Source organism: Pollicipes pollicipes, unplaced genomic scaffold (assembly GCF_011947565.3).
Source record: "Pollicipes pollicipes isolate AB1234 unplaced genomic scaffold, Ppol_2.1 Scaffold_3817;HRSCAF=4475_pilon_pilon_pilon, whole genome shotgun sequence".
NCBI classification, from domain to species: Eukaryota; Metazoa; Arthropoda; class Thecostraca; order Pollicipedomorpha; family Pollicipedidae; genus Pollicipes; species Pollicipes pollicipes.
The window spans coordinates 6,433-26,609 of NW_023596381.1; the positions used below are offsets into that span (position 1 = coordinate 6,433).

The following is a 20,177-nucleotide window of genomic DNA, read 5'->3' on the forward strand; positions in this document are numbered from 1 at the left end:
ATGGATCAGCCCATCTGTGAGGCAAGCAACGGGCTACCCTTCCATCTCCGCCACCGACATGCGTTGCACTGAAATTGAAATGAATTTTCAAGTGCCTGTCTTACCAGATTACGCATCGAACAAAACGCGTGATTTTAATGCCCTGAGCGTGCCGCGATGTATGCCACACCTTGGTGCAGGGCGGGTGTGTCGGAGGTGTGCCACCTGTTTCCACTATCGCGCCAGACAGTGGTGCTACGTGGGAAGGCCCGTGGGAGTCCGGCCACTCCCGCCCAATCGCAGCACTGCACATGGACTCAACCGTGGCGAGTAAGGCTCCTTCATTCCTCGCCCTCGGCTTGAGCAGGCAAGTGATAACCTCCTGCTCATGACATCTGACTGTTCGTATGGATTCTGCCTATGTTGTGATCGCATTGTAAATGAGAACTGAAAACATGCACTGGGGCACGTTGTGATGGAAGCAGGCATGTGCCTGATCAAAGCATACTTATTATTTTCGGGACGCGTTCTCTAATTCATCAGAGTGGAAATCGTGCTTAAGCTTACATCGTGGCATGGCGGCAAGTTTGTTCTGCTACGGTCGTCACGTGACCTGCACAGCGTGTCGACCGTACCGCCCACGTGGGTACAGATCCACGCGGCGCCCACCACAAACGCATCACAGCCGCTGGTGTTGTAGATCGGTGACGCGAGGGTCCAGTTAGCACCAGCTCACCCTCTGCCTGTGGTGGTGTCATCGGTGACGCGAGGGTCCAGTCAGCACCAGCTCACCCTCTGTCTGTGGTGGTGTTATCGGTGACGCGGGGGTCCAGTCAGCACCAGCCCACCCTATGTCTGCGGTGGTGTTATCGGTGACGCGGGGGTCCAGTCAGCACCAGCTCACCCTATGTCTGCGGTGGTGTTATCGGTGACGCGAGGGTCCAGTCAGCACCAGTTCACCCTCTGTCTGTGGTGGTGTTGCAGAGCGAAAGTTCAACAGTCATGTCGGTCTGGCCGCTGGCCCTGTGTCTGTCGGTGGCCGTCGCCGCGGCCTCCGTGCTGAACCTCCGCGGCGGCGGCCAAACCAGCCTCGGCCGCTCGGTCAAGGGGGACATTGGCAAAACAACGGTACGTGGCCTTCGTGCACTGTGCAATGAATACTCTCACTGATGGGGTAAGTACCCCAGCCCTCGTTGGGCATGGATCGTTTGATGGTACTGTTCTGAATGCACCGCGGCGGGATCTGTAGAACATCGCTAGTCATATTGCGATGCGGCGAACTTCTCTTGAACTTTTTGTGGAGGAGGTCAATATGACCCACTGAAGCCTACAAATCTCCTCGGTCGGTTCTGTTATGAACTGAAACCCAAACTGAGTGCTGGGGTGTGGGCTCCCTCTGGCATCTAAACAAAATCAGAAGTGTTAACGGCGCACCCAGAGAGTAAAAATAAGGTACTGAAATTTATTAATGTATGTTTGGTAGATCTACGAGATAAATGACGCGAAAATGGGCTTTAAACACCGGCATAAAATGTCATCCGATGTAATGGGGCTGTTTTCGTGTCCGCAACCAATCCAAATTGCTGATAAGAAGACGGCAAGTGAAAAACTGAACACGGTCGGACATGATATCGTTGCCATAATTAATCCACTTCAAAGCTTCAATACCGGACTCGGGTGCGGTAAGAGGGGGACAGCGCAAGCTACTGGGTCTCATTTCATTCAATGAGTGGTGTGACCCGGTGGTGTGACGATTACAGCCTAACGTTGAAACTGTTGCAAAGGTTGTCAGAATCCGTCAGCCCGTTGTCTTGTTGGTGACGGTTGTAGGAATACTTCATTGCAGAGTCAGCTTGAGATCTGCTCGAGATTCCCGTGGAGGTACTGCATGCCAATGTGCCCAAGTCAGTCACCGGAGTTAAACTCATGGATAGCTTGGCTCTCCGCGATACCTGACTCCACCCTTGTCACGTTTTCTTAGACATATGCATCATAATGCTGATGTACTGGACAGTCGGTCATTGCAAAGACACCAGACTGTAAAAGACGAACAGGTTTTGTCATATTATCTGACAACGCCTTTGTTTAAGCCACCATATAACTCTTAAATGATGGATTCCGCCCAGCAAATGCATCATTTTCATCACGATTCAGAATTTTAATAAGGATTTAGGATTTTAATGCAGCCTTGCCACACGCGTTATGTAAACGCCGCGAATGCCCGCTAGGTCATGGCGCGGCAATGGCACTGCGCCGCCCAATGCTCGCCACCACGTGCGGCTGCTCCCACAGCCGGCCTGTGCGCCAGGTGGCCCACTCCTGAGGGTACTGGCGACATTCGCCACCCCTGCAGCCAGTGACAGACGTCCGGTAGGCAGCACTGAAGGGTTATCAGTGTGGGACTGCCCATCCTGCCACCTGACGTTGCCAGACGTCCGCCGCGCTGTTCCGCTGCGTGGGAGCGGCCAGCCCGTGCTGGCGCGAGCTTTCCAATTTCGCAGCACGGCATGACCAACCAGACACCGCCTGGGCGTTATGCCAGCCACGGCCGCCTGGAGATGGGGATAACAGCACCCGCAGGATCTCAATATCTTATCGTTGAATCGAAAAATTTAGACAACAATCGACAGCAAACAACAACCTCGATCAGTCACCCAGAAATCATCAAACTGGCTTTTATCTCATGACGGGTTATGTCAGATGGCGCCAAATACCTTACAAACGTGCGGAATTTTTTAAAGGATTTCGTGGCTCCCCATCGTACGCGATATCAGTCGTAGAGTTCTGCAACCGGCGACAAACAAAAGAGCGCGCTTCATGCAAAATCGGATCAAGGCCAGGGTTGTGTCAGGCCAATGGCAAACCACTTAATCTGATATAGTTGTGCTCCTCCGGCGCGTGCACATAACACATACGCAGAAATCATTGGGAAGAAAATGTGCTGTAATGCCATCTGTCGCAAACAATCATTTTCCCAAACTTAAAAGTCATTACCTCCAGTTTCCGATCCATCACGTCTCAGGTGCTGGTGAGTCTACCTGGCATCGTTCGGGGTCTGCTTCCAAAAGGGGAAGGAGAGTTCACCTCTCCCCCTCTTGGTCGCGAGTTGAAGCTCGTGGGCGATGGCTCGGCTGGTCTGCTCTTGTGCTTTGAATGAGGTTTGCATGGCTTACTCTGGTGACTGAACGCTATGAAGGCAGCGAGATCGGCAAGCAAAGCGCGCCATGTGGGAAATGCAACCTGTCCTTCAAAGCAGCCTCTTAATGAGTGCTCTTCCCGTTTACCTGGTTTCCGGTGTTTTAGCCATACAGAACCGCGGGAGGGTCTTGTGATCTTGATAAGAGTTGGTGCCACTTATCTTTGCCACTTCGCATCTTTGGCACCATGACCCGAGCGTCCATGCAATTTATCTGGATGCCTCAAATGACGCGCATTTTTGCACTCGATGAGAAACTAGGTGGATGAATTGGACATGTGCTGACGGCTGACCAGAACCGGTGGCATAAAGTCAGCTGATTAAATGGTCCGCATTTCCATTTATTTTCGGTACTGGCCGCCACGGTATTTGTTTAATGTCGCGAGTAATATGTTGGGACATGCAACTGCTGTGGCCACTGGCGTCGCAGTCAGTCACGTTCACTGTTACGGATGACACCGGGACACGCCAGGTCGAAAGGTTCGAACCTGTCACCCTGCGGTCACGTGTCAAGTGTCCAACTGGAGCACTGGCTGGAGCCTTCCCGCTCGGGAATTTACCCGGCGAAACACGAAAGGAGCGAATCGCAAAATACGTAAGTGACCTGACCCAACTTTGTCGTTCCTCCCCCTCCCCCTTCCACCACCAGCTGGAGCTGATTCGCGAGAACGGCTACCCAGCCGAAGAGCACGACATCACTACCGGCGACGGCTACATCATCACCATCCACCGAATCCCGTACGGCCGGGCGGGGCCGGGCGCCGGGCCGCGGCCTGTCGCCCACCTTCAGCACGGCCTGCTGTCGGCCAGCTCCGACTGGATCATGCAGCCGCCCGACAGGGCACTAGGTACAGTCACGGAGAGCGGCAGCCAAAGGCCGAAGCTTTGGAGCACGTTCTAAATATGTGCCGTTATGTGCCGTCTAGATATGTGCCGTAAATGTCTCATCAGTGTGCCGTTTGAAGCTGTGTCCGCTTGGCTATGCGCACTGCGTTCCTGCCACTGCTGGAACAATTCGCCAGAAATGCTGGAACCAAAAGCGGGCACTGATGAGATTTCTTGCGCGTCCCCGGAGCCCCGCTCGGCGGCCCTCGCCAGCCCTCGCCGTGGCGATGGCGGTGTCACCCGTGCCTCCTCCCGCAGCCTACATGCTGGCGGACCGCGGCTACGACGTGTGGCTGGGTAACGCGCGGGGCAACACCTACTCCCGGCAGCACGTCAACATGACCGCCGACGAGCCGGACTTCTGGAAGTTCACGTGAGCAAGCTCGGATACCGCACGCCACGTGCCTGCTTGGGAGCAGTCTGGTGTGGCGCAGATGTCGTGACGAGCGTTTCTCAATGAACCCGATGACTAGACATAGTGCGATGTAAAGCACAGGAACGGAACTCCCTGATGGAGAAATTCTAAAAATGCTTACCAAACCATGCAGTCTTAAATGGAAGCTGCTTTGGAAATCTCCCGGAAAGAGTTTTTCAGTGTTAAACCTTGCGCATTTCGATGAAAGTTATGCGATCGTCGCCAGGCGTGGATACATGGGGGGAGGGGAGGGGCGAGAGGCTCTAGCCCTGTCCTCCCCCCTCCCCCCCCCCAGGTGGCTAAAGTCGGGCAACAAATGTCGTTTGATTATATTTATGGGCATTGGAGAGATGCCAAACAGCTGTTGCAGAGGAAATGCTGTTTTCAAGAACTCCTTAGCTAAAAGGAGGCAAAATACGAGTTTGTAAAAATCAGGAGACGTTTTTAGACTCCAGCACTTTCAAAGTTGGGGGGTTGCTCCCCCCCCAGGCCGCGTTCTCGATCCGCCCTTGGTCGCGGCCACACCGGTTACGCGGCGTTCTTCCCCCCCCCCCCCCTCCCCTTTCTCGCCCCGACAGCTCGGTGGTTACACGCACGAGAGTTCTCGAGGGCAGAGGACGGGGAGGGGGAGGGGTGAGGGGAGGGGAGGGAGTATGCCGCATGCCACGCTGTTTTGCCAGGCTCCACACGCGAGCTGGCGTGCAGTGATGACCAACACTGTCAGTGGAATGCGGGGACTGAAGGCAAACACGGAGAATGACAGGGGGAGGGGAGCAGCCAGCAGCTCTCGGTAGCGGCGGTACAGGCAAAAACTGAAGGAGCATTTCTTGTCGCAGCATGCAATAATGCAGGAGACGGCCCCGGGACTGGGGAGCAAATGCAGGGTGAAGTGATTGTCTCACAGTAAATGATACGCGGTGCCAAGTAGAACGTTCTTGGAGGCAGCGGCGTAGAGCTTTGGTCTTGATTCAAATCTACCCGTGCCGTTATTTTCAAATTTGTGTTCGAATTCACAGCATTTTACATAGCTTTCCACTGTTAGCATAAGTACTTTTCTGCGTTGTGGCGAAATGATGTGTCTCGGCTCAAAGCGGCAATATCGTACGAGTAGCATGAGAGTCATCAAACAGAGGTATCCGTTTGAATCAGCCGCCCTTTGCCATGCTCCGGGAAGCGCCGTGACCCACTGCATGCTGTTGTGCGACCCACGTGACATTATGCCGCACTGTAAAATTAAAAACAGACATCGCGATTACAGGTCAGATTAATTTGGTTTCTTTTGAATATTGATGCCGTGGTGACGTTAGGTGAGATCAAAGGTAATGAAAAACAAGCCGTTAAGCCCCTTTTTGTTTGCGAGTGCTCACCGCTTCTAACCCATGTGCATGGCCAGCTGTCCCTAAACGCTCGTCATATATGAAGCGAGGTGACCGATTATACGAATGTTTGCTCTGATAACAGCGCCGTGGTGAGGCAAGATCTAAGATAACCATGAAAAAGCACGAAAAACATTACGTTAAACCATTACGCATTAGGGTCAAAAGTAACGTTAGTGTGTGTTTTGTTTTGCTTTTTGACAACTCCATTCCTTTTGCTCCGACTACCGACTGCCACGAAGCGTTCAACGCTCGATGTGCCACAACTATAACTACAGCGACGAAGAGACCACGAGGAGACCTGTTCCTGAAGCTGGGCCAGAAGGCTTAGAACGTTCAGTTGCCGGTGAATGACACTTTGTTCGCCTCATCTTCATGACCTTTGACCTGGCTGAAAGCCGTGACATTCTCCAGCAGCAAAGTTTTCATTCATGGCACATCACATACAATTTCGCGGCTGTGAGGGATGACCCACTGGACTGCCGGCAAATGCAAATTTTTAATTCTTTAGATTTTATGGCTTGTCCTGGCCCTAGGTTACAATGTTTCGCAGCTGACAGCTAATACACTTGTTATTTGGGCACATAGTACGATGAAACTCTCGCTCTGCCGGCTATGTTCACGACGTTGGATACATGAAGTTGTGTGCAAATTGAAATATCATGCGGGCTCCATGTAATGACATTGGAGTTAACACAAGGCCATCGTATTCATCATGCACGGCGGTTAGACTTAACCGTACCCTAGGTAACATATTCAAAACGGAAAAGGATCGACTATGGCGCATCGAAAGTCGGAGGTTTTGTGACTGCTGGTCCCGTCGTTCCGGATCATGACTTTATTTTCATCACCCTCGGACATTTTCCTTGTTTGTTTTCATCGCCTTTCGCTTACCTGGAAGCAGTAAGATACATTCCCTGAAACGTTGGGCACAGAGGACATATCCTTTTTCATTCGTTTTCTCATGCCGTAGTAATAGGTATGGTGTAAGTTCACTAGCATTGGTCCTGGTGACTGAAGACAGGGGTGGTGCCATCAATTTGGGATAGGGGGACTAGATAAAACAACACTCGCTACGATATTTGTGTAAAAATGGATGAGAGGCCACGCGTTTCGTAAGTGACGTTCTACAAAGGATCATTACTATGCAAATACATCCTGTGCCTTGTGCTGTACCATGGATTTGAAGGTCTTACTACAGTTTCGAGGTTTCTTTCCAGCACAGTGGATATAACCATCTAGACCATTCGGACACACAGTGTAGGTCCCGGTCATCTGCCACCTCCTGTTGCCATGATAGAGGCTCCTTACATTTCAAGGGGATTTAAAATAAAGCTCCCCTTGGCAAACGACAAAGAGGTGGCTGTCTCCAGTGCTCCTGGTAGCGCTGCCCCTGGGTGACTTCCTAGGGTTGGTATCCGCAGATTCTGCATAGCCAGGGATCAAAATCATAACGCTTGAAAACAGGGAAGAAACAAATGAAATGGGACATCTTGGAGATGGAAAAGGAAGCCTAGTTAAAAGAAATATTACGAAGCAAAGAAATTACAACGAAAGTTATTGCCGCCATGTAAGTATGTACGTACTTCCAACCATTACCCAACTGGGGAGCGACCTTTATTATCCCCTAAAGCTTTTGAGCATAGTGGAAACAGAAACGGAGCGTCAAAATTTTCAGTACGTTTTCCCTGATCATTTGGCACACTTGCATTACTTCAAAACCTCACTGCAGGTCAAGTCATTGCCCCAGGTCGGGCCAAGTGGGATAATACGCGGAAAAACCCTTTGTAGTTTTGGGAAAGACTGGTGCCAAAACAAAACTTTGCAAGCTTTTTTATTTGTTACGCAATTATTCGCACAATTTTCACGGAATGACATATTCTGAGAGACTGTCAGGAGTTTGAAAGGAATTTCCGGACATTGAAAGACAAAGAACATCTTACGAATGTGTATGACAAGCAATGATACAGAAGACACGGCTCAACAACTCTGAGACAGAACGCTTAAGTCTGCTCTTGCTTATTCAGCCAGTGTTTACTTATCCAGCCGTTTTTGTTCCACTCTGTACAACAACGAAAAAACAGAACATATTTTCAGACAAACAAATATTGAACCGTTTAACGGCCATTCGTTAACTGTATCCTGAAAACATGCCTCTGCAGAATCATCAGCTAGTTTAACTGACTGTCTTCCTGATGGGTGGCTGCTGGCTTGCGACCAAAGCAATTCATTGCAATGAACCAATCACAAAACGCTTGTCCACAAATCTTGCGCCAAATGTGGCAAATATTTTTACATATGTTTGAATAAACAGTTTGCCAGTTCAGGTCGTTTGCGGACGCTTCACTGGTTCAAACACACCACTTGAATATGTACCAGCAAAGGTTGAAGCATTGCGGCATATCGATCAATGTCGCAACGATCGGCTGGCTGTTAAGCCACGGGATTGTTTTAAAGAGCGCCTCCTGTTTTCGAATGCCACCTGGGAATCAACGTTATGGCAGGAAAAGAAATACCAGGAATCATTCAACAATACCGCTGGACCTGAGCGGCGAGATGAACGCATCATTCCCCGCGATTACCTGCCACACAAATCCAGACCTGTTCGCGTTTATGTCTGAAACCAGTCCTCATGTTCATCGATATGAAATGCAAATTCCTCAACCCGAGCCGGTGTCCAGTTTAGCGCGGCATCTCCGCAGACCAAATGCCACTAACACGAGACTTGAGAGCGATACGGGGAAAGGTAGTTTGGCGCCAGTTTGAACAAAAATGTGATTTGGGACATTACGCCAGTCAGGCTCACCAGATATCAAACGAGGTTAGATCCCGTACCTGATGCGAATTTTCGTTTAGCCCTACAGCATCTTTAAAGTCCTCAAAATGCTTCGCTTAGATGGCTGGACGGGATCCCATTTTCTGATAATCGCACAAAAAAAGATTGAATGTCAGAGAAAAGAATGCGTCATTCGAGTCGAGTTCAGCACATTCAGTTTTAATTTGACCAATATATAAGTTATCCCAGGTCATGATATTCTGACCAGGGTCGAATTGAGACAACACAATAAACGAGTTTTTTTGAGAATATTAGGATTATTATAAGCATGACGTATGCGTGTAAAACACCACAGAACACTTCTAAACATGTCCCCAAAATCTGTTCTTGTCTAAACAAGATATGTTGATTTCATTCTTTTAGCTTCATCTCAAATATGATTCTTCACCTCGATCAGCAAGTGATTTAACCCAGTGGGACTTGCACGCCAGGTGCACAATAGATAAAGGCGACGGTTTCAAAAAGTTCGTGCGCCGCAGTTACCATTTTTCGCCAGTCTTGAAAAGCCCTGAGGAAGACAGATATCCTGGTTTGTTCTGGCCGTGTCAGGGTTGGACTCTATCGTCATTTTAAGTAAAAGTTTTCTCACCCAAAGCTGCTCAAACTGTTTATGTGACGAAATGTCCATCTTGCTAATGATGATCTGATAATATACCTGTCAGATTCGTTATTACGACCTGTGACTGGAACTGTAAGCTTCATAAAAACTAATCGCCGTAGAATCTTCGATTTCGGCGTGCATTGGTCAACACCACATGTTATCATGGAACTGCCATGCAAAGTACCTACATATCCAACAACGCTCCCAGGTGTCAAATGAACAGAAGAAACGAAGCACAAATTGCAAGGTCGTGTCTTACTGCATCCCAATAGGGCGTTAAACACGTGACAACTTTTGAGCGCTTTTGAATCAGATCGTACAAGAACAACATTTGCTCTCTGAAGCACAGTGCAAGGCATACACAATCATCGGTGTTCACCTTTAAAAAAATGATCCGTATTGATTTCCAGGCACTTGGTGATGCAGTTACCTGCTTGCGGCTTAGACATAGGCACTCGACTGAAGACATGAAAAAACTCAGACAATCCTGTGCGTGCTGCTCTCTAGCCATTTAGATAGGTATCAGCAGCATTGTATACCTAGCGATTCGATGCTATGCTCTGTTTATCGTAAGAAAGAACGGAATTAAAGCTGGTCAATCAATTCGTCACGAGCATCACGCTGAAATTTTTTCAAACTCAACAAAATGGGTCGGAAGGCCTGCAGGACAGCACTGCGGATCTCTCGAAGCAATAGCAGTTTTGGATGTTTGCATTGCTTGCAGCAACTTCATGTTCATATGGTTGGTCGATATATATATATATATATGTATATATATATATATATATATATATATATATATATATATATATATATATATATATATATGTGTGCATATTTTTGGCACTGGGGTTTTTTTCGTTGGCAATTATTTTTACGTTCTAAATTCATTGCCTACCTTTGAAGCAAGTTATGCTATACTTTCATTCGGTAATTGCTCCAAACTGGTGCTGTTTCATGAATAACATGGGAAAATCCCAAACACAAAACATTGATTCGCTCAGTTTTATTGAAGGTATTTAACAAAACGCTGAACATTCAGCTGCAGATATACGTACGATGCATCCAGCTCAAACACCCCACACATAACTACATGCCACATCCACGTAAACGCTACGAAGTCAGTTGAAAAGAACGAAACGGAAACACTTCTCATGATCGATCTGTCATACTGTTCTCATTCATCGTTGTCACTGCCGGAGCCGGTGCCGGAGTCGCTGCTATCATCGATTGTTACGACAACCGGTGGGAGATCTTCTAGCAGCTGTCATTCGTCCAGTACTGCTGCTCCAGCCTTTTGACGTGCTCACAGCACTTACTCCAGTCCTCTGGAGAGACAGCTGCGACACCTGCCTCCACCAACCGTTCCACCTCCTCTATCCGCCCCGTCAAGTTCCCCCGTCTTATCACGCGCTTCACCTGTGCCCACACTAACTCTATCAGGTTCAAGTCGCAGTGATACGGCGACAGGCGAACGATCCGATGACTACGCTCTCTAACAAGGTTGTCAAGAAAATATTCCTTTTTCCGGTTCTGGGACTTGACTAGCTCCAGCAGCTACACCTTCCGCATGTCTTCGTCGATGGTCACACCCACCTGCTGCAACCACTCCTGGATTTCCGCTTTACGCCAGCTAGAAGTTGGCAGTTTTTGGCACAAACGGGAATGATATGAGGCATTATCTATGATGATCACAGAGTGCTCTGGCACGTTCGGAAGCAGGCACTCGGTGAACCACTTCTCGTGGCAGTCGGCGTTCATCGACGTATGGTAGTCGGCGTTCTTACCATCGGCCCTGAGGTGGAAAAGTGCGCTCGACATAAATCCTTCTGAAGAGCCGACATGGACAATGGTAAAGCGTTTTCCTTTTCCAATGGTGTTCTTCCGTCCGTTGATTTTACTACCGTCCAGCCACGCCAAGTCCTCCATATCGTACTGATTGTACCATGTCTCGTCGGTATAAATGATTTTGCTATCGGGAATTTCTTTACGCAGCCTCTTCAACTCCCGCAAGAACTGGCATCCTGTTGCTGCAATATGAGGTTTTTCGACCAGGATCTTGCGCTTGTCGATCCTTCGGTACTTAAATCCATTCGCGAGTAGGTGTTTTCTAGCGGTGGATCTAGACATGGTGACGCCCAGCTGTTCGTGAAGAGCATCCGTGATGGTGTCCAGAGTAACATGTTTTCCGTCGATGTACATTTGGTGTACCATTCTCCTCATCGCGCAAACATCGAACGGATCTAGATCCACCCTTGGTCTTGCTGCAGCTGGTCGGGATCGGCTTGGCGACTTCAGTCTGGCACCATTCTGGGCTTCACGTTGTATGCGGCAGACTGTAGTCTTCCCAACGCCCGTTACAGCTGCTGTTCTTAATAATGGGCTCTCCCGGACGGCGTCGTCGTCTCCCGCCTTCAACTTCATGTCCCGGTCTTGGACAAAATGTTGATGCACATTATAAACAATTTCCCTACTTTGTGCCCCAAGAACCCTTCCAGACGCTAGATTATATTTTTCATTCATTGGTAAGTAGGTACTAAAACATATAAAAGATATAAAAAGACAATGCAGTATGCAAGCAAAACAATATAAAACTTTTCACTACGTAAAATATTACCGCAACACCAAAGTGATGCCGGTCATGATGTTGGTAATTTTTGGGCTACAGCACACTCGAATAATGACCCACGCGCAAAAAACGTGCAAAATCGTTGGCAGCACTTTAATTCTGTTCTTTCTTACGATAAACAGAGCATGGTAAATGTAATGGAACTTTATTATGGTGGAAAATTGGTCCCCATGAGTGAAAATGCTTACAAAGAATGCATTTTTTTTCCTGTCAGAAGGTTGCTGAGATAGGGGGACTGTTCCCTGCTATCCGGAGATAGAGGGGGACGCGTCCCCCCATTCCATTCCAGATTCGTCACTGTGGTTCGAAACGCATTCTGGGTAACACGCAGTTTGCCTTCGCTGATCCATAGTCAGTAGTTTACTGTTTAACGTCAATTCCCGCTCTTCCAGGTGGGACCAGATGGGTATGTATGACGTACCGGCCATGATCGACTTCATTCTGGAAACGACGGGTCAGAAAGATTTGTATTACGTTGGACATTCCATGGGTAAGTACAAGTCTACCCCAACTGCACCGGACACATCGTAATTTTACATTCAGCATCTATAATACTTCCCAAAACACGCTGCGTTCGGCGGATGATAAAACTATCCGGACAATAGAGCCCACGCTGAATTATTCCGATATCAGTGCATTATTAACACATTCCCGTGAGATTTCCCACCAGCTCTTCTGTTTCGATGACGCTCAACTTGAATTGAGGTGTTCCGTGCAGGTGTGCCAGTGTTTTAGCCTTACATCGCACCCGACATCACATTAACGATCGTTCACCCCAATCGGTGACATTTTGTAGCATTTTAACGTGCTCACGCACCAATCGTTGCTTCTTTTGCTGCTTCTTTTAAGCCCACCAGTTTGTCAACTGCCGAGCATCTCATTGGCCACCGACTGACCTGCGCTGTTCTCCGAGCATCTCCTTGGTCGCCGACTGACCCGTGCCGTTCTCTGAACATCTCATTGGCTAAGGACTGACCTGTGCCGTTCTCTGAGCATCTCATTGGTCGCCGACTAACCTGCGCTGTTCTCCGAGCATCTCCTTGGTCGCCGACTAGCCTGAACTGTTCTCCGAGTATGTCATTGGCCTTTGGTTGACCTGAGCCATTCTTCGACCGTCTGGCCACAGGCACCACCATGTTCTGGGTGATGATGTATAACCACCCCGAGTACAACGACAAGGTGCGGCTGATGCAGGGCGTGGGGCCCGTGGCCCGGCTCGACCACACCTCGTCCGTCATCCGGTACTTCGCGCCGTTCGCCAACCAGATAGAGGTGAGTCGCGCGCCGCGACCAGGTAGTGGTGGCCGTGGTGGCACGGCGGGGAGCTGGAAAATGGGTCTGGTTACGCTGGAGGCGGATTTTGCATAGAGGCTGTCCGCACGCACACGCACAAGCACACGCACACGCACACATACAGAAACACAGACACACACAGACACACACATCGACACACACACACACACACACACACACACACACACACACACACACACACACACACACACACACACACACACACACACACACACACACACACACACACACACACACACACATGTATATATATATATATATACATATATATATACATATATATATATATATATATATATATATATATATATCTATATACATATATATTACCTTATGCACAGAGAAGGAGAGATGTTTTTTATAGAACGCAACCTAAAGAAACAAGGGGAGGAAGCCGGGCGGCGTAAAGAACGTAGTTGCCAATTATCATGTTAGTTTTTCTTAAATGTTTTAAAACCTAGGGCCGGATACCGTTGGTTTCCTCTCATGACAAGCAGCACGCACGTTTTTGATTCGTACCTCTAGTTTAATTAGGACAAACAGACGTGGCCGTTGGGCGAACGTACGCTTCTCTCACTCAGCGGAACGGTGCTATACCAGGGAGGTAGGGGGATGGAAATTGGAAAAAATCTGCAACGTAATTTATGGGTGGCTCCATATGACATATGAAATATCTTAGCAGATAAAGGCAGGGAAGGTCGGTGACGGCGGCATGGTCCGTAGATGTGGTTGGTTACCCCCAAGATGACTTGAATGTCCAGCGAAGTGCTGTGTTTCCGTAAAGTCAGCTTTCTTTACATTCTCTCTATCTTTGCGTATCGCACAGGCACTCGAGCTGCTGGAATGAACTGACAATGCTAAAACCCCAGTCCAGAATCTGTTGATCCGATAGTTATTGCTCTGTAGGTGTACAACGGTCGCCAATGCCTCTTGAATTGTATAAATTGCGCCTTCCAGTCAGAGTTTCATCACTGCGTGTCTTTGTCGGGTTTGCGTCATCTTGTGATTTAAAGCGGAGTGCCGGTTTTCCAGAATTATCCGGCCTCTGAGCCGAAGAACCAATGTTGTCGTACCCAGCGCACCCGCCCGGGGCACCGTCTTCAGATGGATTGCTTTTACGGGATTCGAAGAGATTACATGCGAACATAATTTGATTGACTAAAGCTGTTCTCAAACCCATCGGACCCGAACATCCACCTGTCGGCGAAATGTGCGCGAGGCGCTGCAGCGCCACGAACTGCGCCACAAAAGCAGCCATGTGTTCTGACGCATTGCACCGTTTTAAAGACTGACGCGGCTAAGCGAGAGATCAACATTACGCGTCCGTGGGCGCCCTTGACCGTCTGTGACAGCCTGCCGCCGCCGCCCGTGTCCACCCGCGAGCCCGGCGACCCCGCTCTGGTAACTGTCGCGTGCCGCCGGCAGAAACTGGCCGAATGGATCGGCTATGACGAGTTTATGCCGAGCGACGCGCTGATGACGCTGTTCGCCGAGCTCGTCTGCGAGCCGACCGAATCCACGCAGTTCATCTGCGACGACATCCTCTTCCTGCTCTGCGGCTACGACCCCTCGCAGCTGAACGAAGTGAGTACCGGGCGGAGGTCGCCTGATGTCAAGCTTTGGCACTTTGACCGAGCGTGTCGGTCCCGGGTTTGTGGGATCCGTAACGGTCCATGTGTGACTGTAATGTCACGTCGTTCTCAGTGAAATTTCCACGTTTTTAAAGAGTTCAAGGTAAACGCGGTGTAACGCGGTGTAACCTGAAGACACCGACACGGTCTGTAGCTGTGCCAATAGTCACCCATTGCTTCCGTTTGTGTTCACCTTCGTTCTTAGCTTTAGTCATGACTTTCTCCCCAGTGCTTTCGCTTATAGCAAAGTCTGCCCGGGATTATTTTTTTACGGAACGCCAAGCATGTCATAGTGTAAACTTTCATGGAGCGCAAACGGCTGCAGAGGGTGTATTAGCGCTCAGGGGTCATGGTGCAACCGGGGTTCGAACCCGAACCTCCCGCGTGGAAGTCGAAGGCGCTAACCACTCGGGAATTACGTTCCGCGGGATTCGCTTGCCGTTCGTCTGTGTCCATTATCGACGAAAAAGCCAACTGGCGTTGACTCCTGGGCGTGATTGGGCTTATTATTTCGTCACAAGTCAACCAAGCAAACGAGTTACAGAGTTACTTTATTTATACTTGCGCCTTATTCATATTTTGACGTCTTCATCACGCGTTCCCTGGATGGGAAGTTGGTCAAGACAAGTCGTGATGGTATGCGTATCACGTTAAGGCAGGGTCCATACTTGTGCTTGATTCTGTGTGACGTGTGAGTCCTCTCTACATCTAACACGACTGAATGCAAAATATAGAATCAACTCCTCTGATAATGCCAGAGGGCAAATATATGGAGTCCATACCCAGCCAAGTGTGCGTGACATGCTTTAGTATCTCAGTGTACGAATCGGGCATTAACGGGGCACGGGCGCTCACATGCGCTTGGAGCGTTGCTCGACAACTAACAACTCTGGAGAGACCAGGTTGTTGACCGGAGACCATCAATCAGCCAACGCAAACTCAGGCGTGATGAAAACATATGTTTATAGCCAGTCAGCACTGATATGTTTTTGACACAACACATCATGTGTCCCTGCGCTATTACCACTGTCTATACTTAGCTAAGCATTAGCTCAAGGCCACTGTGCCTTGAAGAATCCTGTTACATGCCTGCGTCTTGCGTATATGCGAAGTCACGATGCAGGCTCCTTCCACCGAACTTTGTTCCCACATCGGGAAACAGCTTCCAGAAGCTGATATCAGAATCCACGCAGAGGTGCACGCTCTAACCCGAAGTCAAAGGTGCACGCTCTAACCCGAAGTCAAAGGTGCACGCTCTAACCCGGAGTCAAAGGTCATGCTCTAACCCGGAGTCGGAGCGCTTGGTCTTGCTGCGCTGTAGGCCAGAATCGAGATCAATGGCTCTGAAGCAGAGCGGAGTATCTTACCTGCGGCTGTTGGGATAAGCTCAACGCCGTCCATTGGCCCTGGCTTTCGAGCCCCAGAAGCGGTGAGCCATTTGGCCCGCTCACACAAGCGGCGCCCAGCAGGCAGGTGATGGAGGAGGGAGCGCCTGCTCTGTCCGTAGCCCGGTTCTGCGCTGTGGTGTGACACTAAACGATCTTGCTGCGGCTCTATCGGACAGACAAGCCAGAGGCAAAATAGTTCATTAGACGGGATTAAAACTATCGTGTTGAGTTCCGGGCACGGGAGCGGGCTCTGTTTAGCAGGCGGTCTGAGAACAGTATTGCCCCTGCACGCTATTCGGATAACTTAATACACGAGCATGCAGTGCAAATCTGTCAGAGATCTCTCAGGCAACCGGTCAGGTCGGACAAACGAGCAGATGCCGTCACTGATTCATGAAGCGATGGATTGACGGCAGCACTGATTGAGAAGGGTACAAAACGTCCCAGGCTCCGCGACCTGAACCTGACGCGGACACACGCGCTTGGCTGAGTGAAGCTGGCGGCGGAGGGATAGCGCTGTGTCGCAGCTGAGGACTCGCAAACCACACACACCGACGTACTATACAGACACAGACACAGACAAAGAGACCCCGGCCTACGCGGCCCGTCACGCTTCATCAGTGATGTGGACAGCAGTGTAATGACATCCGTATTGATGGCGAGACCCAATATTTACCCGAAGATGGCGATGGGATATGACCAGGGCTTGGCGATAGCCGGGTGTTGACAAGTGCCGGACGGATTAAGCCAATATTGACCTGACCACGGGAAGGGAAGGGATGAGATAGCACGCACTGACCTGCTACTCACTGCTCTGAAAACGACATAATACGTGAACTAACATGACAGATTACCTCCCAACTGAGCCAGAGTTCAATTACCCTCGCCGAATGGGGGGGGGGGGGGGGGGATTGATAAGTTGAGTTGCTCCATCCGGTCTTTCGGCGGTTACTAAAAGGTAATGGAGATTGCCTCCACGTAATGCGTACGCCCATTGCCGAGTTCTTTTGATACCTTCTGTCATATTTGGTCCATGGTTAGACCTACACCATGTCAAAAAAGCCAACTTCCTAAAAATGATATTCATCAGCGCAGTTTTGTCAACTTGGCTATGCTTTGACTCATTAGAAAAATAATATATGATGAAACATACAGTTTTTTGTTTGGCGTTTTCGAGAGGCCTAAGATTAATTACAAATCTGAGGTCAGGTGAATCATGACAATAAGTTAAGATCAAGCCTCCATTTGAGCCGACACTCACCAAGTTTTGGTGTTTGAATATTAGCAACAGTATGGTCCTTTACTATGCTGCACCATATGGCGACAACACTCATAGCGTTGGCTTAGGTCGTGACTCCCAATTTAGGTAGGTACATGCTATTTTTTGAAATAATGAACTGTTTGCCCTTAGGTTACCTAACCATTCGTGGAGATACCTCCAGAAGCTAAGGTTAGATTACACGAGAGCAAAATATCATGTGATACCCCAGTTTTAAATTGTTAGGTAGAAAAGTATGTAATATGCATTCAGTATACAGATTTTGAATTTGTTCACAAAACACGAGATAAATAGTTTCATTTAAGGTGTGGACCTCCAGGCCTCTGAAGGCTATCCGAGTGATGCCGCCCTCTTGCAACCTGAGCTGTGCGCATAGGAGCCTTTGCGGACTTAAATGAGCCACTGCCATACTTAGAAACGGTGCCTAAACCAAATCGTGAAAGTGAATTCCCTTTCAAATTAACATTTATGGCCATGTGCACGCGATCACAAGCCTGGTGTCGACCTGTCCTGACCGCCGAAGGCCCAGAATATCCTCCCCAGCTGGCGGAAGGTGACGCGGGAAGCCACGCCGGCGCGTGGACTCTACATGACCTCACATGACATATAATGGTCTTCACTGACCCGGCACATCCCGGAAAGTCAACATTTTAGTAGTTTCGTAGACTCTGCTAGAATCTGCATTTTCTCGTGCCGGTAGTTCGCATTTTTGATCCAGATTGACCCAGTTTACTTGAGTGTCAACTGAAAATAGTGTTTGGGTGTCTTTGGTGTTTTTGGGTGCTTCACCTTGCCATTTGAACAAATATTTAGCTTTCAAGTATTACGATAAGAGTGTGCATTATTTATGGTATTAACATGTTTATCAGAAAATTTAGTCACCGGAGATCGATTAGCTATCATTCAATGTGAAAGTGTATCATTTTGGATGGGTCAAATGACCTGACATGACCTGTACTTAAGCGCATGAATGTGGTCCCCCATGGTCTTAAAGTATCAAATTGTCACCTCAGTTCAATCTATTTTCGGTAAAATAGCATACATATATGTATGCAAGCATCGGCTGATTTGGATTTTTCTTCACCTAAAATGACCTAAAGATTCCTTTAACGTCCAACACTTTGTGACTTGGTGAAATCTGTCGTAGATATTTATATACATCCCGTGCTATGCCGGGGTATAGTTGCCCATTCAGTGTAGGGCCTCTATCCTCCTAAGATTTGGCTCTAGCGCTTACCCTTAATTCTGTTTGAGAAGAAAGTGGGTCAAATCCGTGGAAAACCCTTTTGGTGCGTACGCAGGGGAAAGGTTTCGTTAACTTTCACTGCTCAGCTTCCCCACCCTCTTTTGCAAACTACGCCGCACTAATTTTGTTGGGAGCCGATATCTTAGATGAACGCTTAACTACCACCCCAACACGGTGGTGAATGCCACACGTCTCTCTTTGCGGTGCAATCGTTTTAAATGTCTTGACCTCAGGCGTAGGCGACGGGCCAAGTGGACCATAGAACCAACGTAATTCCGCAATCCTAGGCATCACGCCATGATGATGCATAGAAAGAATCAGCCGCCGTAGTTTGACCTAACCGCTTTTTGAGAAGTTCCTATGCCGCTGGCCTGGCCTCAGCAGTAGCAGCCACGGTCGCGACATCGCCGCCGGCGGTGCTCCCATCAGTGTTTCCTCCTCTGCCCACAGACGGCGCTGCCTGTCATCATCGCCCACACGCCGGCCGGCGGCCTCGACGCGCACCCTCGTACACTACGCCCAGGAGATCGACTCCAGTAAGCGATGCGGCCGGCGTGAGTGCCGGGTTCCCTTGCCCGCCCCTGTGAGGCGCGGAACGGCCGACGGGCGACGGGGGCGGCGCGCGACCTTCTTCTCCTCCAGGGTCACACTGGGGCATGTTTACGGCCAGTGAAGGCGTCGAGGTTTCAGGGAGCTTTTATGTTTATGGGGTCGCCACACGGTGTGGAGGAGGCGGCTGCGCTGTTGTTGCTCTTTGCATATTTCAAGCCGATATCGACCAGACAGCTGAGATCCCTGGCTGGATAGGGACTCGGGCGAAATATTCGGGTTCGGCAGTGAAAACGGCCATGCTTCGGAAGACTGCACCTGGTGTTGCATACACTTTGTAAAGGTCGAGACTCCCTGCACACAAGCTTGGCAACAGCATGTCCAAACTTTTTGCTGCAATTGGCGCAAACCGCGGGGTAGTTTGCTTACATCTTACATCAGCAAGTATGCCGAACACTTGTTATCTATCGTGCCAGTGCCTTACGTTTAGTGTTGTCTCCAGGCCAGCGGCATAGTCTTACAAAATAAGGTGGGTGTGGGGGGGGGGAGGTCTGAAGAATAAAAAATGACCCAACCTACCCTTAAAATACGCCAAAAAAGCAAATTTTTCACCAGATTTGGCCGACTTTCTCCCCAAAGGCGTGGGAGAGGGAGGGCTGGAGCCCAAGTTGCGGGGGGGGGGGGGGGGCTGAAGACCCACTGAATAGGAGAATACACCCCTGCTTCGGGCAATGGGCAGGCGATGGTGAAATGTCTCTATTATAATCTCCTATGCTGAAAATAATCGACCCCAAATTCGCCTGGAGGTAATGAACAAACGAAAGCATCGGGTAACCATTGTCATATTATGACA

The 20,177-nt window shown here is 49.3% G+C and overlaps 1 pseudogene; it reads left to right on the top strand.

Annotated features, from left to right (window-relative positions):
• Positions 1 to 966: 966 nt before the first annotated feature.
• On the top strand, positions 967 to 19,311 carry LOC119093020 (lipase 3-like; annotated as a pseudogene).
• The last annotated feature ends 866 nt before the right edge of the window (positions 19,312 to 20,177 follow it).